Genomic DNA, 21,753 nt, shown 5'->3' on the forward strand with positions numbered 1-21,753 from the left:
TGGGACAGTACCTGAAGTGGGCCATGCTATAGAAGGTGGGACAGTACCTGAAGTGGGCCATACCATAGAAGGTGGGACAGTACCTGAAGTGGGCCATACTATAGAAGGTGGGACAGTACCTGAATTGGGCCATTCTATAGAAGGTGGGACAGTACCTGAAGTGGGCCATACTATAGAAGGTGGGACAGTACCTGAAGTGGGCCATGCTATAGAAGGTTGGGCAGTACAGTACCTGAAATGGGCCATGCTATAGAAGGTGGTACAGTACCTGAAGTGGTCCATGCTATAGAAGGTGGTGGGCAATGCTATACAGTACCTGAAGTGGACCATGCTATAGAAGGTGGTACAGTACCTAAAGTGGGCCATGCTATAGAAGGTGGTACAGTACCTGAAGTGGGCCATGCTATAGAAGGTGGGACAGTAGCTGAAGTGGGCCATGCTATAGAAGGTGGGATGGTGCAGTACCTGAAGTGGGCCATGCTATAGAAGGTGGGACAGTACAGTACCTGAAGTGGGCCATGCTATAGAAGGTGGTACAGTACTTGAAGTGGGCCATGCTATAGAAGGTGGTACACTACTTGGTACAGTACCTGAAGTGGGCCATGCTATAGAAGGTGGTACAGTACCTGAAGTGGGCCATGCTATAGAAGGTGGTACAGTGGTACAGTACTTGAAGTGGGCCATGCTATAGAAGGTGGTACAGTACCTGAAGTGGGCCATGGAAGGTGGTACAGTACCTGAAGTGGGCCATATAGAAGGTGGTACAGTACTTGAAGTGGGCCATGCTATAGAAGGTGGTACAGTACTTGAAGTGGGCCATGCTATAGAAGGTGGTACAGTACCTTATGTGGGCAATGCTATAGAAGGTGGTAGAGTACCTGAGGTGGGCCATGGTATAGAAGGTGGGACAGTACAGTACATGAAGTGGGCCATGGTATAGAAGGTGGGACAGTACAGTACCTGAAGTGGGCCATGCTATAGAAGGTGGAACAGTACAGTACCTGAAGTGGGCCATACTATAGAAGGTGGGACAGTACCTGAATTGGGCCATGCTATAGAAGGTGGACAGTACCTGAAGTGGGCCATACTATAGAAGGTGGGACAGTACCTGAAGTGGGCCATACTATAGAAGGTGGGACAGTACCTGAAGTGGGCCATACTATAGAAGGTGGGACAGTACCTGAAGTGGGCCATGCTATAGAAGGTGTGACAGTACCTGATGTGGGCAATGCTATAGAAGGTGGTACAGTACTTGAAGTGGGCCATGCTATAGAAGGTGGTACAGTACCTGAAGTGGGCCATGCTATAGAAGGTGGTAGAGTACCTGATGTGGGCAATGCTATAGAAGGTGGTACAGTACTGAAGTGGGCCATGCTATAGAAGGTGGTACAGTACCTGAAGTGGGCCATGCTATAGAAGGTGGTACAGTACCTGAAGTGGGCCATGCTATAGAAGGTGGTACAGTACCTGAAGTGGGCCATGCTATAGAAGGTGGTACAGTACCTGAAGTGGGCCATGCTATAGAAGGTGGTACAGTACCTGAAGTGGGCCATGCTATAGAAGGTGGTACAGTACCTGAAGTGGGCCATGCTATAGAAGGTGGGACAGTACCTGAAGTGGGCCATGCTATAGAAGGTGGGACAGTACAGTACCTGAAGTGGGCCATGCTATAGAAGGTGGGACAGTACCTGCATTGGACCATGCTATAGAAGGTGGGACAGTACCTGAAGTGGGCCATGCTATAGAAGGTGGTACAGTACCTGAAGTGGGCCATGCTATAGAAGGTGGTACAGTACCTGAAGTGGGCCATGCTATAGAAGGTGGGACAGTACCTGAAGTGGGCCATGCTATAGAAGGTGGGATGGTGCAGTACCTGAAGTGGGCCATGCTATAGAAGGTGGGACAGTACAGTACCTGAAGTGGGCCATGCTATAGAAGGTGGGACAGTACCTGAAGTGGGCCATGCTATAGAAGGTGGGACAGTACCTGAAGTGGGCCATGCTATAGAAGGTGGGACAGTACCTGAAGTGGGCCATGCTATAGAAGGTGGGACAGTACAGTACCTGAAGTGGGCCATGCTATAGAAGGTGGGACAGTACCTGAAGTGGGCCATGCTACAGTACCTGAAGTGGGCCATGCTATAGAAGGTGGGACAGTACAATGCAGAAGTGGGCCATGCTATAGAAGGTGGGACAGTACCTGAAGTGGGCCATGCTATAGAAGGTGGGACAGTACCTGAAGTGGGCCATGCTATAGAAGGTGGGACAGTACCTGAAGTGGGCCATGCTATAGAAGGTGGGACAGTACAGTACCTGAAGTGGGCCATGCTATAGAAGGTGGGACAGTACCTGAAGTGGGCCATGCTATAGAAGGTGGTACAGTACCTGAAGTGGGCCATGCTATAGAAGGTGGTACAGTACCTGAAGTGGGCCATGCTATAGAAGGTGGTACAGTACCTGATGGGCAATGCTATAGAAGGTGGTACAGTACCTGAAGTGGGCCATGCTATAGAAGGTGGTACAGTACCTGAAGTGGGCCATGCTATAGAAGGTGGGACAGTACCTGAAGTGGGCCATGCTATAGAAGGTGGGACAGTACAGTACATGAAGTGGGCCATGCTATAGAAGGTGGGACAGTACAGTACCTGAAGTGGGCCATGCTATAGAAGGTGGGACAGTACAGTACCTGAAGTGGGCCATGCTATAGAAGGTGAGACAGTACCTGAAGTGGGCCATGCTATAGAAGGTGAGACAGTACCTGAAGTGGGCCATGCTATAGAAGGTGGGACAGTACCTGAAGTGGGCCATGCTATAGAAGGTGGGACAGTACCTGAAGTGGGCCATGCTATAGAAGGTGGTGCAGTACCTGAAGTGGAATGCTATAGAAGGTGGTACAGTACCTGAAGTGGGCCATGCTATAGAAGGTGGTACAGTACCTGAAGTGGGCCATGCTATAGAAGGTGGTACAGTACCTGAAGTGGGCCATGCTATAGAAGGTGGGACAGTACCTGAAATGGGCCATGCTATAGAAGGTGGTACAGTACCTGAAGTGGGCCATGCTATAGAAGGTGGGAACAGTACCTGAAGTGGGCCATGCTATAGAAGGTGGTACAGTACAGTACAGTACCTGATTGGACCGTGCTATAGAAGCACAGTACCTGAAGTGGGCCATGCTATAGAAGGTGGTACAGTACCTGAAGTGGGCCATGCTATAGAAGGTGGTACAGTACCTGAAGTGGGCCATGCTATAGAAGGTGGTACAGTACCTGAAGTGGGCCATGCTATAGAAGGTGGTACAGTACCTGAAGTGGGCCATGCTATAGAAGGTGGGACAGTACAGTACTGAAGTGGGCCATGCTATAGAAGGTGGGACAGTACCTGAAGTGGGCCATGCTATAGAAGGTGGTACAGTACCTGAAGTGGGCCATGCTATAGAAGGTGGTACAGTACCTGAAGTGGGCCATGCTATAGAAGGTGGGACAGTACCTGAAGTGGGCCATGCTATAGAAGGTGGGACAGTACAGTACATGAAGTGGGCCATGCTATAGAAGGTGGGTACCTGAAGTGGGCCATGCTAGAAGGTGGAACAGACAGTACCTGAAGTGGGCCATGCTATGAGAAGGTGGGACAGTACCTGAAGTGGGCCATGCTATAGAAGGTGGACAGTACCTGAAGTGGGCCATGCTATAGAAGGTGGGACAGTACCTGAAGTGGGCCATACTATAGAAGGTGGGACAGTACCTGAAGTGGGCCATGCTATAGAAGGTGGGACAGTACCTGAAGTGGACCATGCTATAGAAGGTGGGACAGTACCTGAAGTGGGCCATGCTATAGAAGGTGGTACAGTACCTGAAGTGGGCCATGCTATGAAGGTGGTACAGTACCTGAAATGGGCCATGCTATAGAAGGTGGGACAGTACCTGAAGTGGGCCATGCTATAGAAGGTGGTACAGTACCTGAAGTGGGCCATGCTATAGAAGGTGGAACAGTACCTGAAGTGGGCCATGCTATAGAAGGTGGTACAGTACCTGAAGTGGGCCATGCTATAGAAGGTGGTACAGTACCTGAAGTGGGCCATGCTATAGAAGGTGGGACAGTACCTGAAGTGGGCCATGCTATAGAAGGTGGTACAGTACCTGAAGTGGGCCATGCTATAGAAGGTGGTACAGTACCTGAAGTGGGCCATGCTATAGAAGGTGGTACAGTACCTGAAGTGGGCCATGCTATAGAAGGTGGTACAGTACCTGAAGTGGGCCATGCTATAGAAGGTGGGACAGTACAGTACCTGAAGTGGGCCATGCTATAGAAGGTGGGACAGTACCTGAAGTGGGCCATGCTATAGAAGGTGGGACAGTACCTGAAGTGGGCCATACCATAGAAGGTGGGACAGTACCTGAAGTGGGCCATGCTATAGAAGGTGGGACAGTACCTGAATTGGGCCATGCTATAGAAGGTGGACAGTACCTGAAGTGGGCCATACTATAGAAGGTGGGACAGTACCTGAAGTGGGCCATGCTAGAAGGTGGTACAGTACCTGAAATGGGCCATGCTATAGAAGGTGGTACAGTACCTGAAGTGGGCCATGCTATAGAAGGTGGTACAGTAATGCTGAAGAAGTGGGCCATGCTATAGAAGGTGGTACAGTACCTGAAGTGGGCCATGCTATAGAAGGTGGTACAGTACCTGAAGTGGGCCATGCTATAGAAGGTGGTACAGTACCTGAAGTGGGCCATGCTATAGAAGGTGGGACAGTAGTACCTGAAGTGGGCCATGCTATAGAAGGTGGGACAGTACCTGAAGTGGGCCATGCTATAGAAGGTGGGACAGTACCTGAAGTGGGCCATGCTATAGAAGGTGGGACAGTACCTGAAGTGGGCCATGCTATAGAAGGTGGTACAGTACCTGAAGTGGGCCATGCTATAGAAGGTGGTACAGTACCTGAAGTGGGCCATGCTATAGAAGGTGGTACAGTACTGAAGTGGGCCATGCTATAGAAGGTGGTACAGTACCTGAAGTGGGCCATGCTATAGAAGGTGGGACAGTACCTGAAGTGGGCCATGCTATAGAAGGTGGTACAGCCCTGAAGTGGGCCATGCTATAGAAGGTGGGACAGTACAGTACCTGATGTGGGCCATGCTATAGAAGGTGGGACAGTACAGTACATGAAGTGGGCCATGGTAGAAGGTGGGACAGTACAGTACCTGAAGGGGCCATGCTATAGAAGGTGGGACAGTACAGTACCTGAAGTGGGCCATGCTATAGAAGGTGGGACAGTACCTGAAGTGGGCCATGCTATAGAAGGTGGACAGTACCTGAAGTGGGCCATGCTATAGAAGGTGGGACATTGGGACAGTACCTGAAGTGGGCCATGCTATAGAAGGTGGGACAGTACCTGAAGTGGGCCATGCTATAGAAGGTGGGACAGTACCTGAAGTGGGCCATGCTATAGAAGGTGGTACAGTACCTGAAGTGGGCCATGCTATAGAAGGTGGTACAGTACCTGAAGTGGGCCATGCTATAGAAGGTACAGTACAGTACTATAGAAGGTGGGCCATTGCTATAGAAGGTGGGACAGTACCTGAAATGGGCCATGCTATAGAAGCCAAGTGGGCCATGCTATAGAAGGTGGGACAGTACCTGAAGTGGGCCATGCTATAGAAGGTGGTACAGTACCTGAAGTGGGCCATGCTATAGAAGGTGGTACAGTACCTGAAATGGGCCATGCTATAGAAGGTGGTACAGTACCTGAAGTGGGCCATGCTATAGAAGGTGGGACAGTACCTGAAGTGGGCCATGCTATAGAAGGTGGGACAGTACCTGAAGTGGGCCATGCTATAGAAGGTGGGACAGTACCTGATATAGAAGGTGGGACAGTACCTGAAGTGGGCCATGCTATAGAAGGTGGTACAGTACCTGAAGTGGGCCATGCTATAGAAGGTGGTACAGTACCTGAAGTGGGCCATGCTATAGAAGGTGGGACAGTACCTGAAGTGGGCCATGCTATAGAAGGTGGGATACAGTACCTGAAGTGGGCCATGCTATAGAAGGTGGGACAGTACAGTACCTGAAGTGGGCCATGCTATAGAAGGTGGGACAGTACCTGAAGTGGGCAATGCTATAGAAGGTGGGAACAGTACCTGAAGTGGACCATGCTATAGAAGGTGGGACAGTACCTGAAATGGGCCATGCTATAGAAGGTGGGACAGTACAGTACATGAAGTGGGCCATGGTATAGAAGGTGGGACAGTACAGTACCTGAAGTGGGCCATGCTATAGAAGGTGGAACAGTACAGTACCTGAAGTGGGCCATACTATAGAAGGTGGGACAGTACCTGAAGTGGGCCATGCTATAGAAGGTGGGACAGTACCTGAAGTGGGCCATGCTATAGAAGGTGGGACAGTACCTGAAGTGGGCCATGCTATAGAAGGTGGGACAGTACCTGAAGTGGGCCATACTATAGAAGGTGGGACAGTACCTTATGGGCCATGCTATAGAAGGTGGGACAGTACCTGAATTGGGCCATGCTATAGAAGGTGGGACAGTACCTGAAGTGGGCCATGCTATAGAAGGTGGGACAGTACCTGAAGTGGGCCATGCTATAGAAGGTGGTACAGTACCTGAAATGGGCCATGCTATAGAAGGTGGTACAGTACCTGAAGTGGGCCATGCTATAGAAGGTGGTACAGTACCTGAAGTGTGGGCCATGCTATAGAAGGTGGGACAGTACCTGAAGTGGGCCATGCTATAGAAGGTGGGTACAGTACCTGAAGGTGGGTACCTGCTATATGCTATAGAAGGTGGTACAGTACCTGAAGTGGGCCATGCTATAGAAGGTGGTACAGTACCTGAAGTGGGCCATGCTATAGAAGGTGGGACAGTACCTGAAGTGGGCCATGCTATAGAAGGTGGGACAGTAGTACCTGAAGTGGGCCATGCTATAGAAGGTGGGACAGTACAGTACCTGAAGTGGGCCATGCTATAGAAGGTGGAACAGTACAGTACCTGAAGTGGGCCATGCTATAGAAGGTGAGACAGTACCTGAAGTGGGCCATGCTATAGAAGGTGGGACAGTACCTGAAGTGGGCCATGCTATAGAAGGTGGGACAGTACCTGAAGTGGGCCATGCTATAGAAGGTGGTACAGTACCTGAAGTGGGCCATGCTATAGAAGGTGGTACAGTACCTGAAATGGGCCATGCTATAGAAGGTGGTACAGTACCTGAAGTGGGCCATGCTATAGAAGGTGGAACAGTACCTGAAGTGGGCCATGCTATAGAAGGTGGTACAGTACCTGAAGTGGGCCATGGGACTATAGAAGGTGGTACAGTACCTGAAGTGGGCCATGCTATAGAAGGTGGGACAGTACAGTACCTGAAGTGGGCCATGCTATAGAAGGTGGGACAGTACCTGAAGTGGGCCATGCTATAGAAGGTGGTACAGTACACCTGAAGTGGGCCATGCTATAGAAGGGACAGTACCTGAAGTGGGCCATGCTATAGAAGGTGGGACAGTACCTGAAGTGGGCCATGCTATAGAAGGTGGGACAGACAGTACATGAAGTGGGCCATGGTATAGAAGGTGGGACAGTACAGTGAAGTGGGCCATGCTATAGAAGGTGGACAGTACAGTACCTGAAGTGGGCCATGCTATAGAAGGTGGGACAGTACCTGAATTGGGCCATGCTATAGAAGGTGAGACAGTACCTGAAGTGGGCCATGCTATAGAAGGTGGGACAGTACCTGAAGTGGGCCATGCTATAGAAGGTGGGACAGTACCTGAAGTGGGCCATGCTATAGAAGGTGGGACAGTACCTGAAGTGGGCCATGCTATAGAAGGTGGTACAGTACCTGAAGAAGGTGGGCCATGCTATAGAAGGTGAAATGACATAGTGGGACAGTACCTGAAGTGGGCCATGCTATAGAAGGTGGTACAGTACAGTACTATAGAAGGTGAAGTGGTGGTGGGACATGCTATAGAAGGTGGTAGTAAGGTGCTATAGAAGGTGGTACAGTACCTGGGCCAATAGAAGGTGGGACAGTATGCCATGCTATAGAAGGTGGTACAGTACCTGAAGTGGGCCATGCTATAGAAGGTGGGACAGTACAGTACTGAAGTGGGCCATGCTATAGAAGGTGGGACAGTACCTGAAGTGGGCCATGCTATAGAAGGTGGTACAGTACCTGAAGTGGGCCATGCTATAGAAGGTGGTACAGTACCTGAAGTGGGCCATGCTATAGAAGGTGGTACAGTACCTGAAGTGGGCCATGCTATAGAAGGTGGTACAGTACCTGAAGTGGGCCATGCTATAGAAGGTGGGACAGTACAGTACCTGAAGTGGGCCATGCTATAGAAGGTGGGACAGTACCTGAAGTGGGCCATGCTATAGAAGGTGGGACAGTACAGTACCATGCAAGTGGGCAGTACAGTACCTGAAGTGGGCTATAGAAGGTGGGACAGTACCTGAAGTGGGCCATGAAGGTGGGACAGTACCTGAAGTGGGCCAATATAGAAGGTGGGACAGTACCTGAAGTGGACCATGCTATAGAAGGTGGTACAGTACCTGAAATGGGCCATGCTATAGAAGGTGGTACAGTACCTGAAGTGGGCCATGCTATAGAAGGTGGTACAGTACCTGAAGTGGCCATGCTATAGAAGGTGGGACAGTACCTGAAGTGGGCCATGCTATAGAAGGTGGACAGTACCTGAAGTGGGCCATGCTATAGAAGGTGGTACAGTACCTGAAGTGGGCCATGCTATAGAAGGTGGGACAGTACCTGAAGTGGGCCATGCTATAGAAGGTGGGACAGTACCTGAAGTGGGCCATGCTATAGAAGGTGGTACAGTACCTGAAGTGGACCATGCTATAGAAGGTGGTACAGTACCTGAAGTGGGCCATGCTATAGAAGGTGGTACAGTACCTGAAGTGGGCCATGCTATAGAAGGTGGGACAGTACCTGAAGTGGGCCATGCTATAGAAGGTGGTACAGTACCTGAAGTGGGCCATGCTATAGAAGGTGGTACAGTACCTGAAGTGGGCCATGCTAGAAGGTGTACCTGCAGTACCTGAAGTGGGCCATGCTATAGAAGGTGGTACAGTACCTGAAGTGGACCATGCTATAGAAGGTGGTACAGTACCTGAAGTGGGCCATGCTATAGAAGGTGGAACAGTACCTGAAGTGTGCCATGCTATAGAAGGTGGTACAGTACCTGAAGTCGGCAATGCTATAGGGTGGGACAGTACCTGCATTGGACCATGCTATAGAAGGTGGGACAGTACCTGAAGTGGGCCATGCTATAGAAGGTGGTACAGTACCTGAAGTGGACCATGCTATAGAAGGTGGTACAGTACCTAAAGTGGGCCATGCTATAGAAGGTGGTACAGTACCTGAAGTGGGCCATGCTATAGAAGGTGGGACAGTAGCTGAAATGGGCCATGCTATAGAAGGTGGGATGGTGCAGTACCTGAAGCGGGCCATGCAATAGAAGGTGGGACAGTACAGTACCTGAAGTGGGCCATGCTATAGAAGGTGGTACAGTACTTGAAGTGGGCCATGCTATAGAAGGTGGTACACAGTACTTGAAGTGGGCAATGCTATACAGTACCTGAAGTGGGCCATGCTATAGAAGGTGGTACAGTACCTGAAGTGGGCCATGCTATAGAAGGTGGTACAGTACCTGATGTGGGCAATGCTATAGAAGGTGGTACAGTACTTGAAGTGGGCCATGCTATAGAAGGTGGTACAGTACTTGAAGTGGGCCATGCTATAGAAGGTGGTACAGTACCTGATGTGGGCAATGCTATAGAAGGTGGTACAGTACTTGAAGTGGGCCATGCTATAGAAGGTGGTACAGTACTTGAAGTGGGCCATGCTATAGAAGGTGGTACAGTACCTTATGTGGGCAATGCTATAGAAGGTGGTACAGTACCTGAGGTGGGCCATGGTATAGAAGGTGGGACAGTACAGTACATGAAGTGGGCCATGGTATAGAAGGTGGGACAGTACAGTACCTGAAGTGGGCCATGCTATAGAAGGTGGAACAGTACAGTACCTGAAGTGGGCCATACTATAGAAGGTGGGACAGTACCTGAAGTGGGCCATGCTATAGAAGGTGAGACAGTACCTGAAGTGGGCCATACTATAGAAGGTGGGACAGTACCTGAAGTGGGCCATACTATAGAAGGTGGGACAGTACCTGAATTGAGCCATTCTATAGAAGTTGGGACAGTACCTGAAGTGGGCCATGCTATAGAAGGTGTGACAGTACCTGATGTGGGCAATGCTATAGAAGGTGGTACAGTACTTGAAGTGGGCCATGCTATAGAAGGTGGTACAGTACTTGAAGTGGGCCATGCTATAGAAGGTGGTACAGTACCTGATGTGGGCAATGCTATAGAAGGTGGTACAGTACTTGAAGTGGGCCATGCTATAGAAGGTGGTACAGTACCTGAAGTGGGCCATGCTATAGAAGGTGGTACAGTACCTGAAGTGGGCCATGCTATAGAAGGTGGTACAGTACTTGAAGTGGGCCATGCTATAGAAGGTGGGACAGTACAGTACATGAAGTGGGCCATGGTATAGAAGGTGGGACAGTACAGTACCTGAAGTGGGCCATGCTATAGAAGGTGGAACAGTACAGTACCTGAAGTGGGCCATACCATAGAAGGTGGGACAGTACCTGAATTGGGCCATGCTATAGAAGGTGAGACAGTACCTGAAGTGGGCCATACTATAGAAGGTGGGACAGTACCTGAAGTGGACCATGCTATAGAAGGTGGTACAGTACCTGAAATGGGCCATACTATAGAAGGTGGTACAGTACCTGAAATAGGACCATGCTATAGAAGGTGGTACAGTACCTGAAATGGGCCATGCTATAGAAGGTGGTACAGTACCTGAAATGGGCCATGCTATAGAAGGTGGTACAGTACCTGAAGTGGGCCATGCTATAGAAGGTGGAACAGTACCTGAAGTGGGCCATGCTATAGAAGGTGGGACGGTACAGTACCTGAAGTCGGCAATGCTGTAGAAGGTGGGACAGTACCTGAAGTGGACCATGCTATAGAAGGTGGTACAGTACCTAAAGTGGGCCATGCTATAGAAGGTGGTACAGTACCTGAAGTGGGCAATGCTATAGAAGGTGGAACAGTACCTGAAGTGGACCATGCTATAGAAGGTGGGACAGTACCTGATGTAGGCAATGCTATAGAAGGTGGTACAGTACTTGAAGTGGGCCATGCTATCGAAGGTGGTACAGTACTTGAAGTGGGCCATGCTATAGAAGGTGGTACAGTACTTGAAGTGGGCCATGCTATAGAAGGTGGTACAGTACTGAAGTGGGCCATGCTATAGAAGGTGGGACAGTACAGTACCTGAAGTGGGCCATGAAGTATAGAAGGTGGGACAGTACAGTACCTGAAGTGGGCCATGCTATAGAAGGTGGAACAGTACAGTACCTGAAGTGGGCCATACCATAGAAGGTGGGACAGTACCTGAATTGGGCCATGCTATAGAAGGTGAGACAGTACCTGAAGTGGGCCATACTATAGAAGGTGGGACAGTACCTGAAGTGGGCCATGCTATAGAAGGTGGGACAGTACCTGAAGTGGGCCATGCTATAGAAGGTGGTACAGTACCTGAAATGGGCCATGCTATAGAAGGTGGTACAGTACCTGAAGTGGGCCATGCTATAGAAGGTGGTACAGTACCTGAAGTGGGCCATGCTATAGAAGGTGGTACAGTACCTGAAGTGGGCCATGCTATAGAAGGTGGAACAGTACCTGAAGTGGGCCATGCTATAGAAGGTGGGACAGTACCTGAAGTGGGCCATGCTATAGAAGGTGGTACAGTACCTGAATGCTGCAATAGTGGGACAGTACCTGAAGTGGGCCATGCTATAGAAGGTGGGACAGTACCTGAAGTGGGCCATGCTATAGAAGGTGGTACAGTACCTGAAGTGGGCCATGCTATAGAAGGTGGAACAGTACCTTGTGGACCATGCTATAGAAGGTGGGACAGTACCTGATGTAGGCCATGCTATAGAAGGTGGTACAGTACCTGAAGTGGGCCATGCTATAGAAGGTGGTACAGTACCTGAAGTGGGCCATGCTATAGAAGGTGGTACAGTACTGAAGTGGGCCATGCTATAGAAGGTGGTACAGTACAAGTGGGCAATGCTATAGAAGGTGGGACAGTACCTGAGGTGGGCCATGGTGGGACAGTACAGTACATGAAGTGGGCCATGGTATAGAAGGTGGGACAGTACAGTACCTGAAGTGGGCCATGCTATAGAAGGTGGACAGTACCTGAAGTGGGCCATGCTATAGAAGGTGGGACAGTACCTGAAGTGGGCCATGCTATAGAAGGTGGGACAGTACCTGAAGTGGGCCATGCTATAGAAGGTGGGACAGTACCTGAAGTGGACCATGCTATAGAAGGTGGTACAGTACCTGAAATGGGCCATGCTATAGAAGGTGGGACAGTACCTGAAGTGGGCCATGCTATAGAAGGTGGTACAGTACCTGAAGTGGGCCATGCTATAGAAGGTGGGACAGTACCTGAAGTGGGCCATGCTATAGAAGGTGGAACAGTACCTGAAGTGGGCCATGCTATAGAAGGTGGTACAGTACCTGAAGTGGGCAATGCTATAGAAGGTGGGACAGTACCTGAATTGGACCATGCTATAGAAGGTGGGACAGTACCTGAAGTGGGCCATGCTATAGAAGGTGGTACAGTACCTGAAGTGGACCATGCTATAGAAGGTGGTACAGTACCTGAAGTGGGCCATGCTATAGAAGGTGGTACAGTACCTGAAGTGGGCCATGCTATAGAAGGTGGTACAGTACCTGAAGTGGGCCATGCTATAGAAGGTGGGACAGTACCTGAAATGGGCCATGCTATAGAAGGTGGGACAGTACCTGAAGTGGGCCATGCTATAGAAGGTGGGACAGTACCTGAATACCTGCTATAGAAGGTGGGCAGTACCTGATGGGCCATGCTATAGAAGGTGGGACATTACCTGAAATGGGCCATGCTATAGAAGGTGGTACAGTACCTGAAGTGGGCCATGCTATAGAAGGTGGAACAGTACCTGAAGTGTGCCATGCTATAGAAGGTGGTACAGTACCTGAAGTCGGCAATGCTATAGGTGGGACAGTACCTGATTGGACATGCTATAGAAGGTGGGACAGTACCTGAAGTGGGCCATGCTATAGAAGGTGGTACAGTACCTGAAGTGGACCATGCTATAGAAGGTGGTACAGTACCTAAAGTGGGCCATGCTATAGAAGGTGGTACAGTACCTGAAGTGGGCCATGCTATAGAAGGTGGGACAGTAGCTGAAGTGGGCCATGCTATAGAAGGTGGGATGGTGCAGTACCTGAAGCGGGCCATGCAATAGAAGGTGGGACAGTACAGTACCTGAAGTGGGCCATGCTATAGAAGGTGGTACAGTACTTGAAGTGGTCCATGCTATAGAAGGTGGTACACTACTTGAAGTGGGCAATGCTATACAGTACCTGAAGTGGGCCATGCTATAGAAGGTGGTACAGTACTTGAAGTGGGCCATGCTATAGAAGGTGGTACAGTACCTGATGTGGGCAATGCTATAGAAGGTGGTACAGTAAGTGGGCCATGCTATAGAAGGTGGTACAGTACCATGCTATAGAAGGTGGGTACCTGATGTGGGCAATATAGAAGGTGGTACAGTACTTGAAGTGGGCCATGCTATAGAAGGTGGTACAGTACTTGAAGTGGGCCATGCTATAGAAGGTGGTACAGTACCTTATGTGGGCAATGCTATAGAAGGTGGTACAGTACCTGAGGTGGGCCATGGTATAGAAGGTGGGACAGTACAGTACATGAAGTGGGCCATGGTATAGAAGGTGGGACAGTACAGTACCTGAAGTGGGCCATGCTATAGAAGGTGGAACAGTACAGTACCTGAAGTGGGCCATACTATAGAAGGTGGGACAGTACCTGAATTGGGCCATGCTATAGAAGGTGAGACAGTACCTGAAGTGGGCCATACTATAGAAGGTGGGACAGTACCTGAAGTGGGCCATACTATAGAAGGTGGGACAGTACCTGAATTGAGCCATTCTATAGAAGTTGGGACAGTACCTGAAGTGGGCCATGCTATAGAAGGTGTGACAGTACCTGATGTGGGCAATGCTATAGAAGGTGGTACAGTACTTGAAGTGGGCCATGCTATAGAAGGTGGTACAGTACTTGAAGTGGGCCATGCTATAGAAGGTGGTAGAGTACCTGATGTGGGCAATGCTATAGAAGGTGGTACAGTACTTGAAGTGGGCCATGCTATAGAAGGTGGTACAGTACTTGAAGTGGGCCATGCTATAGAAGGTGGTACAGTACTTGAAGTGGGCCATGCTATAGAAGGTGGTACAGTACCTGAAGTGGGCCATGCTATAGAAGGTGGGACAGTACAGTACATGAAGTGGGCCATGGTATAGAAGGTGGGACAGTACAGTACCTGAAGTGGGTCATGCTATAGAAGGTGGAACAGTACAGTACCTGAAGTGGGCCATACCATAGAAGGTGGGACAGTACCTGAATTGGGCCATGCTATAGAAGGTGAGACAGTACCTGAAGTGGGCCATACTATAGAAGGTGGGACAGTACCTGAAGTGGACCATGCTATAGAAGGTGGTACAGTACCTGAAATGGGCCATACTATAGAAGGTGGTACAGTACCTGAAATAGGCCATGCTATAGAAGGTGGTACAGTACCTGAAGTGGGCCATGCTATAGAAGGTGGTACATTACCTGAAATGGGCCATGCTATAGAAGGTGGTACAGTACCTGAAGTGGGCCATGCTATAGAAGGTGGAACAGTACCTGAAGTGGGCCATGCTATAGAAGGTGGGACGGTACAGTACCTGAAGTCGGCAATGCTGTAGAAGGTGGGACAGTACCTGAAGTGGACCATGCTATAGAAGGTGGTACAGTACCTAAAGTGGGCCATGCTATAGAAGGTGGTACAGTACCTGAAGTGGGCAATGCTATAGAAGGTGGAACAGTACCTGAAGTGGACCATGCTATAGAAGGTGGGACAGTACCTGATGTAGGCAATGCTATAGAAGGTGGTACAGTACTGAAGTGGGCCATGCTATAGAAGGTGGTACAGTACCTGAAGTGGGCCATGCTATAGAAGGTGGGACAGTACAAGTGGGCCATGCTATAGAAGGTGGGCAGTACCTGCTGGGCCATGCTATAGAAGGTGGGACAGTACAGTACATGAAGTGGGCCATGCTATAGAAGGTGGGACAGTACCTGAAGTGGGCATGCTATAGAAGGTGGAACAGTACAGTACCTGAAGTGGGCCATACTATAGAAGGTGGGACAGTACCTGAAGTGGGCCATGCTATAGAAGGTGGACAGTACCTGAAGTGGGCCATGCTATAGAAGGTGGGACAGTACCTGAAGTGGACCATGCTATAGAAGGTGGTACAGTACCTGAAGTGGCCATGCTATAGAAGGTGGTACAGTACCTGAAATGGCCATGCTATAGAAGGTGGTACAGTACCTGAAGTGGGCCATGCTATAGAAGGTGGTACAGTACCTGAAGTGGGCCATGCTATAGAAGGTGGTACAGTACCTGAAGTGGGCCATGCTATAGAAGGTGGAACAGTACCTGAAGTGGGCCATGCTATAGAAGGTGGGACAGTACAGTACCTGAAGTGGGCATGCTATAGAAGGTGGGACAGTACCTGAAGTGGGCCATGCTATAGAAGGTGGTACAGTACCTGAAGTGGGCCATGCTATAGAAGGTGGAACAGTACCTGAAGTGGGCAATGCTATAGAAGGTGGAACAGTACCTGAAGTGGACCATGCTATAGAAGGTGGGACAGTACCTGATGTAGGCAATGCTATAGAAGGTGGTACAGTACTTGAAGTGGGCCATGCTATAGAAGGTGGTACAGTACTGAAGTGTGCTATAGAAGGTGGTACAGTACTTGAAGTGGGCCATGCTATAGAAGGTGGTACAGTACCTGAAGTGGCAATGCTATAGAAGGTGGGACAGTACCTGAGGTGGGCCATGGTATAGAAGGTGGGACAGTACAGTACATGAAGTGGGCCATGGTATAGAAGGTGGGACAGTACAGTACCTGAAGTGGGCCATGCTATAGAAGGTGGAACAGTACAGTACCTGAAGTGGGCCATACCATAGAAGGTGGGACAGTACCTGAAGTGGGCCATACTATAGAAGGTGGGACAGTACCTGAAGTGGGCCATACTATAGAAGGTGGGACAGTACCTGAAGTGGACCATGCTATAGAAGGTGGTACAGTACCTGAAGTGGGCCATGCTATAGAAGGTGGGCAGTACCTGATGGGCCATGCTATAGAAGGTGGTACAGTACCTGAAATGGGCCATGCTATAGAAGGTGGGACAGTACCTGAAATGGGCCATGCTATAGAAGGTGGTACAGTACCTGAAGTGGGCCATGCTATAGAAGGTGGAACAGTACCTGAAGTGTGCCATGCTATAGAAGGTGGTACAGTACCTGAAGTCGGCAATGCTATAGGTGGGACAGTACCTGCATTGGACCGTGCTATAGAAGGCGGGACAGTACCTGAAGTGGGCCATGCTATAGAAGGTGGTACAGTACCTGAAGTGGACCATGCTATAGAAGGTGGTACAGTACCTGAAGTGGGCCATGCTATAGAAGGTGGTACAGTACCTGAAGTGGGCCATGCTATAGAAGGTGGTACAGTACCTGAAGTGGGCCATGCTATAGAAGTGGTGCTATAGAAGGTGGGACCTGAAGTGGGCCATGCATGCTATAGAAGGTGGGATGGTGCAGTACCTGAAGCGGGCCATGCAATAGAAGGTGGGACAGTACAGTACCTGAAGTGGGCCATGCTATAGAAGGTGGTACAGTACTTGAAGTGGTCCATGCTATAGAAGGTGGTACACTACTTGAAGTGGGCAATGCTATACAGTACCTGAAGTGGGCCATGCTATAGAAGGTGGTACAGTGCTATATGCTAAAGGTGGTACAGTACCTGATGTGGGCAATGCTATAGAAGGTGGTACAGTATATGCTATAGAAGGTGGTACAGTACTTGAAGTGGGCCATGCTATAGAAGGTGGTACAGTACCTGAAGTGGGCCATGCTATAGAAGGTGGTACAGTACTTGAAGTGGGCCATGCTATAGAAGGTGGTACAGTACTATAGTACAGTACTTGAAGTGGGCCATGCTATAGAAGGTGGTACAGTACCTTATGTGGGCAATGCTATAGAAGGTGGTACAGTACCTGAAGTGGGCCATGGTATAGAAGGTGGGACAGTACAGTACATGAAGTGGGCCATGCTATAGAAGGTGGGACAGTACAGTACCTGAAGTGGGCCATGCTATAGAAGGTGGAACAGTACCTGAAGTGGGCCATGCTATAGAAGGTGGGACAGTACCTGAATGGGCCATGCTATAGAAGGTGAGACAGTACCTGAGTGGGCCATACCTGAAGTGGGCCATATAGAAGGTGGGACAGTACCTGAAGTGGGCCATACTATAGAAGGTGGGACAGTACCTGAATTGAGCCATTCTATAGAAGTTGGGACAGTACCTGAAGTGGGCCATGCTATAGAAGGTGGGACAGTACCTGAAGTGGGCAATGCTATAGAAGGTGGTACAGTACAAGTGGGCCATGCTATAGAAGGTGGTACAGTACTTGAAGTGGGCCATGCTATAGAAGGTGGTACAGTACCTGATGTGGGCAATGCTATAGAAGGTGGTACAGTACTGAAGTGGGCCATGCTATAGAAGGTGGTACAGTACCTGAAGTGGGCCATGCTATAGAAGGTGGTACAGTACCTGAAGTGGGCCATGCTATAGAAGGTGGTACAGTACCTGAAGTGGGCCATGCTATAGAAGGTGGGACAGTACAGTACATGAAGTGGGCCATGGTATAGAAGGTGGGACAGTACAGTACCTGAAGTGGGCCATGCTATAGAAGGTGGAACAGTACAGTACCTGAAGTGGGCCATACCATAGAAGGTGGGACAGTACCTGAATTGGGCCATGCTATAGAAGGTGAGACAGTACCTGAAGTGGGCCATACTATAGAAGGTGGGACAGTACCTGAAGTGGACCATGCTATAGAAGGTGGTACAGTACTGAAATGGGCCATGCTATAGAAGGTGGTACAGTACCTGAAATGGCCATGCTATAGAAGGTGGTACAGTACCTGAAGTGGGCCATGCTATAGAAGGTGGTACAGTACCTACCTGAAATGGGCCATGCTATAGAAGGTGGTACAGTACCTGAAGTGGGCCATGCTATAGAAGGTGGAACAGTACCTGAAGTGGGCCATGCTATAGAAGGTGGGACGGTACAGTACCTGAAGTCGGCAATGCTGTAGAAGGTGGGACAGTACCTGCATTGGACCGTGCTATAGAAGGCGGGACAGTACCTGAAGTGGGCCATGCTATAGAAGGTGGTACAGTACCTGAAGTGGGCCATGCTAAGTGGGCAGTACCTGAAGTGGGCCATGCTATAGAAGGTGGGACAGTACCTGAAGTGGGCCATGCTAATGAAGGTGGGACAGTATAGAAGGTGGAAGGTGGACAGTACCTGAAGTGGACCATGCTATAGAAGGTGGGACAGTACCTGAAATGGGCCATGCTATAGAAGGTGGGACAGTACAGTACATGAAGTGGGCCATGGTATAGAAGGTGGGACAGTACAGTACCTGAAGTGGGCCATGGTTTAGAAGGTGGAACAGTACAGTACCTGAAGTGGGCCATGCTATAGAAGGTGGTACAGTACCTGAAGTGGGCCATGCTATAGAAGGTGGGACATTACAGTACCTGAAATGGGCCATGCTATAGAAGGTGGGACAGTACCTGAAGTGGGCCATGCTATAGAAGGTGGGACAGTACCTGAAGTGGGCCATGCTATAGAAGGTGGGACAGTACCTGAAGTGGGCCATGCTATAGAAGGTGGGACAGTACCTGAATGCTATAGAAAGGTGGGACAGTACCTGAAGTGGGCCATGCTATAGAAGGTGGGACAGTACCTGAAGGGACCATGCTATAGAAGGTGGGACAGTACCTGAAGTGGGCCATGCTATAGAAGGTGGGCAGTACAGTACCTGAAGTGGGCCATGCTATAGAAGGTGGTACAGTACTTGAAGTGGGCCATGCTATAGAAGGTGGTACAGTACTTGAAGTGTGGCAATGCTATACAGTACCTGAAGTGGGCCATGCTATAGAAGGTGGTACAGTACTTGAAGTGGGCCATGCTATAGAAGGTGGTACAGTACCTGATGTGGGCAATGCTATAGAAGGTGGTACAGTACCTGAAGTGGGCCATGCTAAGGAAGGTGGGACAGTATCTGAAGTGGGCCATGCTATAGAAGGTGGGACAGTACTGAAGTGGGCCATGCTATAGAAGGTGGGACAGTACCTGAAGTGGGCCATGCTATAGAAGGTGGAACAGTACCTGAAGTGGACCATGCTATAGAAGGTGGGACAGTACCTTAAATGGGCCATGCTATAGAAGGTGGACAGTACAGTACATGAAGTGGGCCATGGTATAGAAGGTGGGACAGTACAGTACCTGAAGTGGGCCATGCTATAGAAGGTGGAACAGTACAGTACCTGAAGTGGGCCATACTATAGAAGGTGGTACAGTACCTGAAGTGGGCCATGCTATAGAAGGTGGGACAGTACCTGAAGTGGGCCATGCTATAGAAGGTGGGACAGTACCTGAAGTGGGCCATGCTATAGAAGGTGGGACAGTACCTGAAGTGGGCCATGCTATAGAAGGTGGGACAGTACCTGAAGTGGGCCATGCTATAGAAGGTGGGACAGTACCTGAAGTGGGCCATGCTATAGAAGGTGGGACAGTACCTGAAGTGGGCCATGCTATAGAAGGTGGGACAGTACCTGAAGTGGGCCATGCTATAGAAGGTGGGACAGTACCTGAAGTGGGCCATGCTATAGAAGGTGGGACAGTACCTGAAATGGGCCATGCTATAGAAGGTGGTACAGTACCTGAAGTGGGCCATGCTATAGAAGGTGGTACAGTACTTGAGTGGGCAATGCTATACAGTACCTGAAGTGGGCCATGCTATAGAAGGTGGTACAGTACTTGAAGTGGGCCATGCTATAAAGGTGGTACAGTACCTGATGTGGGCAATGCTATAGAAGGTGGTACAGTACTTGAAGTGGGCCATGCTATAGAAGGTGGTACAGTACTTGAAGTGGGCCATGCTATAGAAGGTGGTACAGTACCTGATGTGGGCAATGCTATAGAAGGTGGTACAGTACTTGAAGTGGGCCATGCTATAGAAGGTGGTACAGTACTTGAAGTGGGCCATGCTATAGAAGGTGGTACAGTACTTGAAGTGGGCCATGCTATAGAAGGTGGTACAGTACTTGAAGTCGGCAATGCTATAGAAGGTGGGACAGTACCTGAGGTGGGCCATGGTATAGAAGGTGGGACAGTACAGTACATGAAGTGGGCCATGGTATAGAAGGTGGGACAGTACAGTACCTGAAGTGGGCCATGCTATAGAAGGTGGAACAGGCACAGTACCTGAAGTGGGCCATGCTATAGAAGGTGGGACAGTACCTGAAGTGGGCCATGCTATAGAAGGTGAGACAGTACCTGAAGTGGGCCATGCTATAGAAGGTGGGACAGTACCTGAAGTGGGCCATACTATAGAAGGTGGGACAGTACCTGAAGTGGGCCATGCTATATTAGGTGGTGCAGTACCTGAAGTGGACCATGCTATAGAAGGTGGTACAGTACCTGAAATGGGCCATGCTATAGAAGGTGGTACAGTACCTGAAGTGGGCCATGCTATAGAAGGTGGTACAGTACCTGAAATAGGCCATGCTATAGAAGGTGGGACAGTACCTGAAGTGGGCCATGCTATAGAAGGTGGTACAGTACCTGAAGTGGGCCATGCTATAGAAGGTGGAACAGTACCTGAAGTGTGCCATGCTATAGAAGGTGGTACAGCACCTGAAGTCTAATGCTATAGGTGGGACAGTACCTGCATGGGACCGTGCTATAGAAGGTGGACAGTACCTGAAGTGGGCCATGCTATAGAAGGTGGTACAGTACCTGATGTACAATGCTATAGAAGGGTGGTACAGTCAAGTGGGCCATGCTATAGAAGGTGGTACAGTACTTGAAGTGGGCCATGCTATAGAAGGTGGTACAGTACCTGAAGTGGGCCATGCTATAGAAGGTGGTACAGTACCTGAAGTCGGCAATGCTATAGAAGGTGGGACAGTACCTGAGGTGGGCCATGCATAGAAGGTGGGACAGTACAGTACATGAAGTGGGCCATGGTATAGAAGGTGGGACAGTACAGTACCTGAAGTGGGCCATGCTATAGAAGGTGGAACAGTACAGTACCTGAAGTGGGCCATACCATAGAAGGTGGGACAGTACCTGAAGTGGGCCATACTATAGAAGGTGAGACAGTACCTGAAGTGGGCCTGATTATAGAAGGTGGGACAGTACCTGAAGTGGGCCATACATAGAAGGTGGGACCACCTGAAGTGGGCCATACTATAGAAGGTGGGACAGTACCTGAAGTGGGCCATGCTATATTAGGTGGTGCAGTACCTGAAGTGGACCATGCTATAGAAGGTGGTACAGTACCTGAAATGGGCCATGCTATAGAAGGTGGTACAGTACCTGAAGTGGGCCATGCTATAGAAGGTGGTACAGTACCTGAAATAGGCCATGCTATAGAAGGTGGGACATTACCTG

The sequence above is a fragment of the Oncorhynchus nerka genome, unplaced genomic scaffold (genome assembly GCF_034236695.1).
Source record: "Oncorhynchus nerka isolate Pitt River unplaced genomic scaffold, Oner_Uvic_2.0 unplaced_scaffold_895, whole genome shotgun sequence".
Taxonomy (NCBI): domain Eukaryota; kingdom Metazoa; phylum Chordata; class Actinopteri; order Salmoniformes; family Salmonidae; genus Oncorhynchus; species Oncorhynchus nerka.